The following is a 13,778-nucleotide window of genomic DNA, read 5'->3' as shown; positions in this document are numbered from 1 at the left end:
CCGTCACACAGCGTGATGGTTGTCGGGGGCTTGAGGGGCGTGGCATCGGCGGGGAAAAGTGCGCGTGCTAAAATTATGCAATACAATTATGCGAACAGGCCTGCAACTCAGTGTTTGCATGTGTGCCCTGCGCCTCGAAACGTGACTTGTTTTTGGTAGGCTTACGCCGGCGATCCCCCAATTTGTTTGCGGCTGCTTCGTGGTGTTTTTCCTCGTTTTTTGCTTGCCATGGAACTGCAATGGGATTTGTTTTTGCAGCCATGGATAAGTTTTCGGACCATCTGCACACTGGAATTGAAATATGAAAAAAATTAGACTATTTAACTATTATGATCAAACTTGTGAATGGTTTGGCCTGTTTTAGCCAGCCACATGACCTACTTTCACATATCCTTGAGCATAAGTTTAAAAAGTATTTTTTCGCCATGTGCGGTAATCCCAAAACTATCTCGAAATTAGCTTCTACAGGATCGGATTCGAATTTTATCAGTTAAACATTGTTTTAATTTGTTTTTTTACAGTACATTGATGTTACAAAAAAAAATATTACAAATTAGAAAATCTTTTTACTTTACATGACCACGCATCCCTTTAAAAATTTACCATGAATATTTGCTTTCGGAGGTATAGAAATGTCTGTGTTGGTTGACGTTTCGCGGCACTTATTTGTCTCATGGGGTTGAATCTGGATTGAATCCTCCCGAATCTCGATCTTTTGCTCAATTTGGGGATTCGCAGAAAAAGGAGATACCTTGATCACTTGGAGATTTCGGAGTTGATACCGTTTTGCCGGCGTTTTGGAAATGTTGTTGTTAATTACTACGCCTTTCGGTGTAGAGGATTTTGTGAATAGAGGACATTTTTTTTCATTCGGTTGTACTGCATAAGATGAACTAGTTTCTGCCTTAGGAAAACCTGGCTTAGAAGAGATCCCTGACTTCATTGGTTTCTTTGGTGGTGAGTTTACTGGCGACTCCACTAGTGACTTCACTGGCAACTTTGGCGTTTTATTTGGGGTCCTCATTGGCGTCTTGACGATCTTTGGTGACTTTAGGGAATTCGGAGTTCTCTGTAGGCCCGGCGATGGAAGGAACTTCTCAAGGGTCTTGCAAGCACGAATCGGCTCGTACCGCCGCACCAACGTCGAATCACCTGATGCCTTTAAGTCCCTTTGGAGAGTCATCACATTCGAGCTCTTTCGTATCAAGTTACTGGGCGTTGATGTCGCCGCCGGCTGGCCAGAGCGTATAAAGGCAGCCCCTAGCGTTAAAGAACCTTCTCCATCAGCTTTCTTTAAGGCTGGATTGCCTGGTGAATTGTTAGCAATCATGACCGTTTTCATTTTCAAAAAATATAAAATATACTTGATCCAAGTTTCCAAATGCAAATATAAATGCTTATGAGCGAATAAGCATTTCCAACTAGATTCCATTTTTGCGAGAAAATAAATTCCACAACAATTTGTAGTCACAAGCTCATATGAACTTTTTGCTGCAAAATACACTACATATCTATAATCTACAACAGTGAACAATAAGCCAAAAAAAATGGTCATATTTGTTGAAAATTATAATTTTATTTTATAAGTTTTCAAAAAATACTTGTTTTTTAAATTTGTAGAGCTGTAAACCTTAGTTATTTAAGGATAGAGTTCTCATTCAACATATTTTCCATTAAATTTGATCATGTTGTCTTAACACTGCCATTCTTTCGTGTCCATTAAATATAATTTCCAGCACGCGCCTGAAAGTATGCTATAATTCACACGTAGCGCAAACAAACTGACCAGGACCTGCGGTTGCTCCTGGACGGGAAAAAGCCTTCCTGTTTACAATTCATAAGCAATTTCGGACTGGCGACAATCCGAGGCGAGGCTCCCATGTTGGGAAATCAACCTCTGCACCACACGACTTTTAATTATTTTGTTGCATTTTCATTTCAGTTCTGTGTTTTGTTTTGCTTACCCAAATAAACAAGGTCCGTTGGTCGCCTGTTTTTCATGGGGAAATGAACACAAGCCTCTCAAGGATGGCATAGCTCCTTCCCTGGCTGTGTGTATTCTCTTTTGTGTAATTACAAACCGTGATTTTCTTTTTGTTTAGTTCTCCTCTTTTGCCAAAGAACATTCCTCGGCTTATGTTAATTTTTTTTCCTGTCTTTCTCAGCTTAAAATATATAGAGCGCTCAGTTGGCCCGTAGTTTCAGTTCTTTTTCAGTGGTCAGTGTATTGCTGCAGCTGGAATGCTTCAGAGGTGTCGTAAAATAAAAATTCATAAATATTTACCGCACGTTTTATTAGTTGCTACCACGTTGATGCCCGATGGCTTAGCCCCGGGGCAACTCAAAATCATTTAAATTGGTTTACCCTTGCGTAGGGTAATAAAATGAAGGTGACCTTTTTGAACTGTATTTGTATTTGAGTATGTATTTCATTTGTATATATTATGACAAATTTTAAATCACTTATTGTACAGACCACTAAAATTTGATTCAATATAAAAGTAAAAAGACTAAAATATATTGGAAATTTGTTTAAACAAATTCGAGTTTTAAATCTCCAAAGCTACCAACTCTCTATCTCATTTTTTTATTTCAATTTATTATTTTTATATTATTCCATTTATTAATTAAACATGACGAAATCATAAAACAATACTTATTTATCACTATTATAGCCACATATAGACATTTATTATGAGTCGATTGTAGATAAATTGATTATTGAACAAACATCGGTACCTAAGCTTCACTTCAAGCTCAATTTTGTTGAAAACATTTATGGGCGCCGCTCTGTTCATTGCTGTCAAATTAAATCAATCATACGCACTGTGTGCCCAACTTATACAGCATTTAACATATCCTGAGCGAAAATCAGACCCATTGAACCGCAAATTCGATGTCAAGCAATTTCATGCCAGCGAAATCTTTCAAAGTTAATTTTCAACACACGAGCAAACAGAAGAGTCAAGACAGCTACTCAGTTAGGGGCGTGAAAATTGTATGACTTCAACGGACTTCAAAGCGTCAATAAGCAGACAAATATAGACGAATGTGTAGGATTGTATGATTGTGAGGGAGGGGAGGGAAGTGTGGGAGGAAGGACATTTTGGCCAGGTGGGCGTGTCCAATGGAAATAGCTCGGCTGTCTGGCAAACAAGCTGACTGATAACGGAAGCTGGCAATGCACGTGTTTACCTCTGGATATTTGCCGGCTCCCATGGAACAGGATGGCCTCTCCACCTCTTGCTCCCTCCAGCTGTCTCAGTCTGTCTCTGTTTGTGCCGCCGCCGGACGATAATGACGACGACGGTGGGCGGGGCAGCTGGGGGCTGGAGAAGGGCGACAGGGGATGCTGATGTCATTTTGCTGAGTCAATCGTTTGAAAAATTTATGTTGCCTTCAAAAGCAAAATTTGCCATCACCGTCGTTTGATTCTCAGCATTGCACACAACACAGTGGAACGACATTATCGAAACTGGCTCTAATCTTAAACAACATTTATAGTTATTAGAAACATATTAAAAACATTTCATATTTTGAATTCTATTAACAAATAATAAAGATTTATTTGTAATATAAGCCAGAAAAAAACTGTCTTCTTTAAATAAATACAGGTCATTCAATATAAATCATGCTTTGACAGACATAGCTTTCAGCGTTTTGTTTGTGTGCTTAAATTAAGTAAGCTTTGGAAAAAAATATAAATTGTAATCTAAAACATATATGACATCAAAAAAGGGTATATTTCATAACTTATAAGCTTTACGTTTTTAAAAAATTTAATTGAGCTAAAAAATTACAATTTTACTGATACTTTTTACGACTTAAAATAGATTTATTAATATCACTGGGTCGACGAAGCTTTTTAAATTCTCGCCATTTAATATGCCTCTAATTTTGCGAAAGCCTTACCAATGTGCGACAGCGAGAAAAAGAGAGATCGATATAGAGCGAGAAAGAGAGGGTGATAGTCAATAGATGCGGTTCATTTAACTTGACTGAATGTGCATCGCCTGCTAACCTGGCTCCATTCGCATAGTCTCCTTGGCTGTCTGGTCGGATCGAGATTCGGCCTTTTCGACCATAGCCCCGAACTCCATTCATGTTTATGAAGTGCTGATGTGTGTCTGATTTAATTGAAATTTGATGCACTTTTCGATGTCTGGCGTTGAAGTCAGCAAAAGTGTTTCATTAGACTTCAGTCATGTTTAACCACTTAATTATGGCACTTTGGGGAAAACATTTGTTTTAGGTTGACTTTTAGAAGAAACAAATTGATTGACAAGCTTTTTTACAACTTAGGTGTAATGTATGTTGCTCAAACTTACAATTACAAGTGCTTTAAATAAATAATGCACAAACTAACGTCACAATTGATCTAGATTTAGTAAGGAAGCTAATCACTCAAATCAGACAAACTAAATTTCCTAATTAATACCATATTTTTTATTACTTTACCATAAATTGAATTTCTGGGAACATCAAAATATAGAAGACTTCATCGAAATTTCTTTTAAATTATATTTTAATCTTAAGTCTACGGGAAGACTATTTTTGTGGTCTTTTTCGGCTTATTTTCTACACATAAAATGCTGAGCATCTCCGTGCAAAATGTAATTACATTCTGTATGTTTCTCTGCTCACAGCATTTAAGATTTTAATTTCCCACTCAAATGCAGACAATATCCTCTAACCGGGACAGAGTACCCTTTTTAATGCGCTTAAAACTGGGCGCGGAACGGAAAAAAAAAATATATGTGGGCAGCCAAGTGTCAGCGACAGCCAGAGGCGAAGCAAAACCTAGAAGTTGCCCACAAAACAACAGACCTAACTTTCCACAACCCTTCATAGAATCGCCCCTAACTTAGTAACGAAAAAATGTGCCGAGAAAGTAGGAGAGGTGGAGAGAAAAATAGGGGGAAAGGGCGGGTAAAACTTAACAAGTTCACTTAGAAGAAATTAAGTTTTCAGCATTTATGTTAGGAGAACTGTAAAGAAAAACTTTCTTAATGAAGCGACGACAATGTGGTGAGCAATGAAGAAATGTTAGCAGAAAAATCGCACTACTGTTGCGCAAGAAGAGCACAAGTTTGCAATGAAAGCATACTAAATGAGGTCCCCCAAAGAGTCAAGAAGAGAGAAGAAACTTTAAAACTTTAACCCATTTGGTATGGCTTAAATTATTTATTTATTTTGTGTTTAAATTCGAAATTAATTTTTCAAAACTATTGAAGTTTTAAATTTCAAAAACATTTAAATTGAAATTGATGATAACAGTTAAACCGATCAGAAGAATTTTTGTTTGTATTTCTAGATTGTTTGCGTTTTATTATTATTAACATTTTATGTTATTTTTAAGCACCTCTGAAAGTACTTAAGCAGTAAATTTAAAATTAAATCAATTCTCAGAATCCTTAACCTTAGCTAAAACCCAAAAAATGTTCCAGACCTTTCCCGCTGCTGTAACGCGTCCAATGTTTATTAATTATTTGCCAAGTGCTTTTGGATGGGGACCCATCAATCCATAGCACACCCAAAATTAACCTAATTTTTTACCCACTCAATGTTTTGGGGTGTGCGAAATGGGTCTGAGTCAAAAAGGTGAGCCCGCCGCCTTGTTTTCAAACTCTTGGCAATTTTTTACATCCGTAACTCACACACACCGACCTGTGGACCTGGACCCCTGAGTATATTTGTGAGAAAAGCAGCCACAGTTGGAAAACTTTTCCAGTCGCTCCCTTTTGCCCAGCAAAGCTGTTTTGGATGCTGTGGATAGCGATTTTCCACCGCTTCCACTCTTTTTTTTTCTGGGGGAAAATTTACTCTCTTGAAGATAAATTATATAAGCATTTCCCAAAGGTTAACGTGATAAATTTCCGGCAGCGTAAGCAAAATATCGCCAGAGAGAAACCCAAAGTCTGGCTTCGATCTTGCGGCCGACTTGCAGCAAAAGCACTCGGCGCATATGTGTGTATGCGAGTGTGTCAGATAAATTGTTTATGTGTCTGTGGGGAAGCGATTAGTGTTAATGGGTTCCTACCATCCATTTCCACAAACATTCTTAAAAAATGTTTGATTTTTGGCTTTATTTTTTCTTTTCGTTTCCTTTCTTTTCTTTGGCGATATTGGATTCAAGTTTTCTTTTCAAACACTTGGGCTGCGCCGCGTATGAGCAATCGATAAGTGCACGCAGGAGGGGAGGAAAACGGTTGGACAGTTGGACAGTTGGATAGACAGTCATATGGGAACCAGTCGTACATCGGGATATATATTTTCAATTTCTTTTTCAGCAGAACGCACATAAAGTTTGCCAAGCAATGCTGCCAGTGCCGAGATTGCAGCCGGGCCAGGGATTGCCAGGACAACGGGCAGGACATTCCCAAAAGTGCCCTAGCCATTGTCATTGCATCGACTTTTGCTGGAGTTTCATGTTTAAATGTCAATTTCTGAAAGAGCCAAAGTGACCAACGAGCGAGCCACCGACATCCAGTTGTTGCTGCTCCTCTGAATTCTGCTCCTTCTGCTCCTCCTCCTGTCCAAGTCCTTTTTCGCCGGTCCTTGCGCATTTCACAGGCACAGCAGTAATGTGTGTAGAGGCCATGGCATATATTTTTTAACGCCAGAGCGTCGGTATGGCTGGAGTTATTTTTTCAATTACTTCATTGTTGATAGCAGGCGGATAGAGGGACGGGAGAAAGTAGCTGGAATTGTGGTCAGTTTGGCTTTGCCATTGTTTACCCGACTCGATTAGGAGTCCAAGGTGTTGTGATTTGTTGGGCCAAGGATTTAGTTGGACAAATATTAAAAACTTGTGCTCGAAGTACGTCGGATGGTGAAAAGTGAGCTGGATAAACTGGGGGGATTTAGCTTAACAAAAACTTCAAAAACATTGAAGAGGCAATCATATAAATGAACCACTCAATAAAATTGAACTTAAATTTAAGACTTAAAACTTAAACAACTTTTTCATTTCATTTTATGTTGCTTTTTCTTAAAGCTTAAATATTTTAAGCTTTTTGAAATAACTTAGATTTTAGAAAGAACAAATTCAAAGCATACTCTTTGGTTTGTTTGAAATCGTTTAGTAAAAACTTAAAACGTTTTCGTTGACCTCAGAGACAAAAATGGTACAGGTCTAGACACTTTTACTTAGCTCTGTTTTAATAAGTTTCCTATTGCTAATATTTAAAGCAAGACTCTCAGGCCAGAAAGCTAGAGCAACCCATCTGGTAATAGGCCTCTCCGGTTCCCATAAACATCGAACAGTGCCGGACAACCTAAACAACTCAATAAATCAACTGTCGAATGAGTAGCCCTTCCTGTCGCCAGAGAAAAAACTGTAAACAAAACACACAAATGTCAATCCTTTCGCCAGCGAACCGAACTGGGCGGTAGGGGCATGGCAATTAGTCCTGCCAGAGTGTCCTGACAAAGTGGGTGGGGTCAAAGGCTTAGTGCTGCTAATTTTCAATTTGCATGACACCCAGCCTGCCATCGATAGGCGGTTGATGGTGATCCCCATGACGACGATTACATCGGGCAGCGAAATATAAATAAGTTTGGCAATTTAATTGAAATGGGCCGGGGGGTTGAAAAGCTCACGGAAACGACTATTTTGAATGAATTAAATGGCCGTCGAAAATCTTTATTTATAACAGCTGCGAGCCCACTCCGCTGCCCTCCTGCCCTCCTGTCCACCGACCAAGATCCCTGCTCTTCTGTGTCTGCTGGCATCAGAAATATTAAATGAAACGGAGCAAATCCCATTGTCACCCGGTTTCGGGATTCGAAATTGCCAAATAATTGACAAGCTATTTGGGGCGTGTTGATTGGCAAAAACTAATGCCAGCAGGGCGCTACTCTGCGCAGCGAGACACAAGGGCGGCGGGAAATCGATATACATTTGACTGATGGACATCGTGTGCAGGGCCAGCCAGAACAAAGGACATTGGGCAGAGTCGCCAATTTATTGCCTTATATAATAGTTTGTAGCTTATGTTTATAAATGGTTGTATTCTGTATGCAACGTACAATTATATTTAATAACTTGTCATTTTTAAGAAATATTGGTGAAAATGAACAATGCTTAGTGAAAATATTTATTTATATACAAATATAAAAATTTGAGGATGATGATTTTACTCAATGTATTACACAGAAATGAATATCAGAATAAGTTATAGAACAAGTTTGGTATTAGTGAATTTATGTTACCCAAAAAATCGCCAAATAGTTACAAGATAGTTGCATGTATCATATAGTTGAGGACATATAAAACACAGGCTTAAAAATAAATAGTAAAATAAATCACACTCCAATTATACATTTTAATAAAAGAGAAATATTTTTAACGTACATTTACGTTATATAAAAAATATTTGATGAAAATGACAGACACCTAAGATATTATTTAAGGTTTCTTTAAAACTAAAATACCCGGCCAAGTTTGTATATAAAAAAGTAGACGTGACAAGACCGCATGAAACAATGTGACATTAAGCCATTTCAACGCAAAGGGGATTTGCTTCGCCCTTCTGTTTCCAGTTTCTTTACTTGCTGATGGCTTTTTTTGGCCAGGACATACAGGAACCAATACATCAGTATATATTCATGTTAAACACATATCTATGAACCTCCCGTGGATAAATCGGGCCATACGTCTGAGCCGAAGCTTCGCCATGACCCCACATGGACCACAGTCCATTGATGCGTTTCGTCTTGTTAAAATAATTGACAGGTGGTCCATGGGCAATCGCCAAGAGAAGCCTTAAGGCCTAAGGCATTAGTGCCATTTATGACAATGTTGGACAAATTGCGGGCATTCAAATTGATTGGCCAGCTGTCCATGGACAGGTGGTTTAAATGCGGGCTCTACTGTGGGTATAGGTTTATGTGCTAAGACATAATTGAGTAGGATAGGTATGACAATAGTGCCTTCAAAAACATGACAACATTAAATTGTCCATGTCGGCAAATTTAATTTAGGATTTAAAGTCATCTCTATAATTAAAGTGAAGGTTAAAAACAACTTATCTCAACAATGCTATCTTCAATTAAAATTTAAACAAATTCTGCAGTATAACAGAAAACAAATATTTACCCAAATGGGTCGAAAAAGTTAACAAAGAGAAGTTTTCAGGACAGTGACATAAACGACAAGATGAAGCGCTTAGACTAAAGCGAAATCACCACAACATCGAAATCAAATGTTTTCATTGAATTTCATTCGAGACGTGTTCATGCAATTTTAATTAGTTGCCAAGCTGTAATTTATTCAGGGCCACGCCGTTCCAGGTTCAATGAAATGGGTGTTCTCTCTGCCTTTTGATGTTCTGCGCTTTTCATTTATTTTCTTTTCTTAATAGAGTGTTGGGTAACCGAAAAAGAACCAAACAAAGTAGCTCATATAGCGAATATTAAATACTTAAGGCAATATATAGTTTCTACAATTCTTATTTAACTAAATCTTAATCTTTAAGTATTGTTCAGCAGGTTAAAGTGTTACAAAATCTTATAGACTCGCATCAAGAACGTCTCTCAAATTCGAATTTGCAGTTCTTCTTTTTTGCCGAATACACCTCCATTAAGAAATTCAACCCTATTGCCACCTAAGTTACCATTCTGCGATGAAAGCACCCTGTCCGCGTAACTACTCAATGTTCCCCAGACTTTCATCTAGCTAAGATTATGTTTTCAACTGAAGAAAGCCCCATGGCAGCCAAAAGAGGTGGCAAGTTTTAATTGACTTGCCCCATGCGAAATTGTTTTGTATGTACCTGTGGTATGTGAATACCACAAATAACAACTTCGGATCTGGACTTTAGAGGAACTCTCCAGCTGCCTTCAGCGACATAGAAGCACTGAGAATATAGAAGTTAAAGTTAACAAAATTCCAATTGAAATATAAAGTTAATTTATTGTTTAGGAATAACTAAAACCAAATTTGTCTGCTCTTTGCGCTACCTAAAATATTTGAAATATTTCTCTCTTTCCCAAGTAGTTTATACAAATACCATAACTGCAACTCTCTTCCTGACCATTTTATAATTAAAATATCTAATTATACATTTTGGAACACTATTTTTTTCCGAGTGTAGCTGCGGTTTCCTGCATGTGTGTAACTGTGCGTGTTTTATGCTTTTGCGCCCTGCGCCAACTTAAATGCTAACTTATGTTTAGACTTTGCCCAATCCCTAGTAGCAGAAAAAAGACGGTGCTGCAAAAGGGGGAAAAGGGCCAAAACAGCTAAGCCGGTTGCCACATTGTTTGCCCGGTTGTGTGTCGGGGTTTTTGGCAACTGCAACTGCAACTGCAACAACAGAGGGAGCAACATCAGCAGCAGTTGCTGTGGCAGCAGCAGTCAAATTGCAAAAGTTTCTTGCTTTAAGCATAAAATATTTATGTCTGCATTTAGTTTAGGTTTTGGCTGGGTTTTTAGTTACTTTCCCAGTTGAGGAAGATTTCTTTGTTGCAAGTTTGTCTGGCTGCAGTTTTATTAAAACGATATTTGCCCGGTCGGAATGGAGAACCCAAGGCGGCGAAAGTCATGGCCTAAATTGTTCAAAAATGGTTTATTTTTAATTAAATGGCTTGGAAGGCAACTCCAAAGAGGGCGCTTCATGCGCTTGTGATGTCTATTGCTGTATCGAAATTTCAATCAATGTTAATTAAGGTACATCGAATATCTGTACTCAACTTTACTCCAGGCGAGCGAGATGCATTCACTAAAAAATAGTTTTTAAACAAGCATCAAAGTGTTTGTTATTTGATAGGAAATTGAATTTTTGTTTGAAATTCTTTGGCTTTAATGGAGCTTACCAAAGTAAAATAAAAGCCCCTGAAGTTCATCCTTCATTAAATAGATTGCCTTCACTTTTTGAGCTCAGGTGGAATAAATAAATTAATGTAGAAAAATTGTCATATACATTCTGCAGCCAGAATAATAAATGTTTTGGACTTACTCCCTCCGATTTGTCTTCACTTCATAAGCAGGTAATTAATTGATTCTAATGCGGTCTATTTATTAATAACTAATTAGGTAAGTTGAAATATCATGGTCATATATATATACATTCATTCGTGTAATTATATAAATTTACTGAGTAATGAGGTCTTAACGTTTTTGTTTTATATCAAATAAATAAAGAGGAAGCTAAATAGTGTGTTGTAAAAATAAATTAATCATCTAGACATTAACTAATAAAGCTAAACAGAAAATTGCCAAACAGAAACCATAAACTATTGTTTTCTTTTTTACAAAGTGAATAGTAAAATATATATATTTCTTCCTTTTGGTGTAAAAATTGTCTGGCCAAGAGATTAATTTACTTCCCACCACATTAAGCATAACCAAAATCCTTGTGGTTATTCCTTCCCAGGCCGTTTGTCAAACCTATACATTCTATTTGCTATTGTGCTGCGTTCTGGTGCCCGAGCAACTTTTACGTAAACAAATGATTTCTGTTTACACACTCATTTCTCAACATGTTACCTATTTAAACTTTTGTGGACAGGAAAATTTAATTAAAACCAAAACACAGCTGCTCCTCAAGTGAGCCCAAGCCATAGGAAAATCAACAAAAGTGGGAATATCAAGACGTAACCGGTGAGGGATGTGAAATTCGGGTAAAACCCAGCCACTCACAGCAATATTTTCAATTATAACTCAAGTTTATAACGGAAAACTTGTGAGTGAAGTTGCAGGAGAGAGATAAAAACAGGGAAACCATGAAGGGAACGGGCTAAATAGAAAAGCTTTGGACGATTTTGGCTTAACAATGGGGCGAAAAAAGGAATACAGTACAAACCCCAAAACAATAAACTGTAAAATGAAAACTGTGCGAACAGGATATTGACTCAGATAAAAAAAGAACTCGGTTCGAAATTCAGTTAATTTGAAGAGTTCGTTTTCCGCCTGCTCGAGCAAAGTGGAGCAGGGCAGGACGGAATTTCCATTGTGAAATAAATTTACTAAAACAAATCAAAACTTTTCACATAACTTTCACATCAATCGAGAGTGAGGTGTGGGTGGTTGGGTGGCATGTATGTCGATAAAATCAAAACAAAAAGCTGCAAAGAGCCATAGCAAATTGTTGGATTGTGGATTTATAATAGTACAACACCACACTTCTCACTGTGAAGTTGGGGAAGGCAAAACCATAAAGACGTAACAAAAATTTGAAGCTCAAGTTTAACCAACAGCGTTTCGACCTTGTGCATTGTCCTTCTAACACAATGTCTTTGTGGAAGAGAAGGGTATATTGTAGTTGTGAAATGCATAATTTTCAGTCCTTAATAGATTTTGTTCCCCTCTGAAACTTTTACTAAAAATGTATATTTCCGAACTGAATGGTATACCCAATTATTAATTGTGTTTACCTAACAGTTTAAATTTATTTTATAATTATATTTAATATGATTATGATAGACACCAAACCATTAAAGAAATTTTGTAAAAATATGTTCCTTAAACTGTGAAATACTGGAACTGTGTAAACTATTGGATCTTTTAAGACTAGATATTGATGTAAAGTATAATTTGATATAACATTTATTTCATTTAAGATTTATTTGCAAGTAGAACTAATTTATTTTGTGGGGTAGCCAAAGGCTTACTTGAAAGGTATTTTTTTATATTATTCATCGTATGACTGTCAGTTTCATGTGCTTTGTTTTCAATGGAACATTTTAAGGTGGGCTTCCATTTGGAATGAGCCCACTGACTGTGGGTGGGACAGCAACTTCTTTGTGTTGATGACGTGTCAACTTTTGTGGAACTGCAAACTTTGCGCAAAATGAAGCGACAAAGCGAAACCTTCACAGTATAAAAAGTAGGAAAAAATCGCACTGAAAGGAAAGAGAAACTGCACGATAAAGTTTTTTTCTTTTTCTTTAAATTGAATTAACTTGAGAGCAGACCCAAAGAGTGGGGTACGATGCCCTTTACACCGGCGGAAAACTTACGATGATTTATTTGCTTCACATGGCAAAGTTGAGTGTCACTTTTTTGTCCGCAAGGTAAAAAGAGCTGAAAAATATTTACAAAAGAATGTGGGAGACAGAAAAAAAGGGTGGAGAAATACTTTGCTGACCGTTATTTAAATATTTGTTTAAATAAATTCATACATATAGTGAAATGTTTTGATTAACTATACGCATATTAAATTAGAAACAAGCTGTCAACCTTTTAAAATATTTCAAAAAACTTAAAGGTATCTGAGTGTTTTACTATGTGCCATATGTATGTATCTTTCTTATGAGTATTTTACATAAGCGGTGACACAAGAATAACATAACTTTAACCATTCCTCCCAATTATTTGTATAGTACAGTGCAAACTTTGTTTCTCTTTTTTATTTGTCTTAATTACAAGATCTTCTGCGTTTTGTTCTGAGAAAAATATAAATCTAAAATGAAGAAAAAAATATATCAAAGCTATTTACCTTGCATATAAAAGGAAAATCGATGACAAACCATTGTTAAAATGATTCAGTGCATGCATTTCATAAAACAACAAAAATAGCGAGACCACAAAGAAATATTTGCTGTCATTATTTATCAAACTAACAGCTGCAAGTCAAAAGCGTTTAGATATACCATCTTCAGAAGTTGGAAAAAATGTTTCCCAAAGCTGCAGATCAATCTGGGCTGGCAGAAAAGTTGCCTCGACAGCTTCCGGCTTATCTGGCAAAACTAATTTGTTAAAATGTTGCCTTGGCTTATTTGTCGTCGACGTCGTCGTCGTCGTCGTCGTCGTCGTTTGGGGACAATTTTGAAGC

Source organism: Drosophila elegans, unplaced genomic scaffold (assembly GCF_018152505.1).
Source record: "Drosophila elegans isolate 14027-0461.03 unplaced genomic scaffold, ASM1815250v1 contig_814, whole genome shotgun sequence".
NCBI classification, from domain to species: domain Eukaryota; kingdom Metazoa; phylum Arthropoda; class Insecta; order Diptera; family Drosophilidae; genus Drosophila; species Drosophila elegans.
This window is presented reverse-complemented; position numbering follows the sequence as displayed.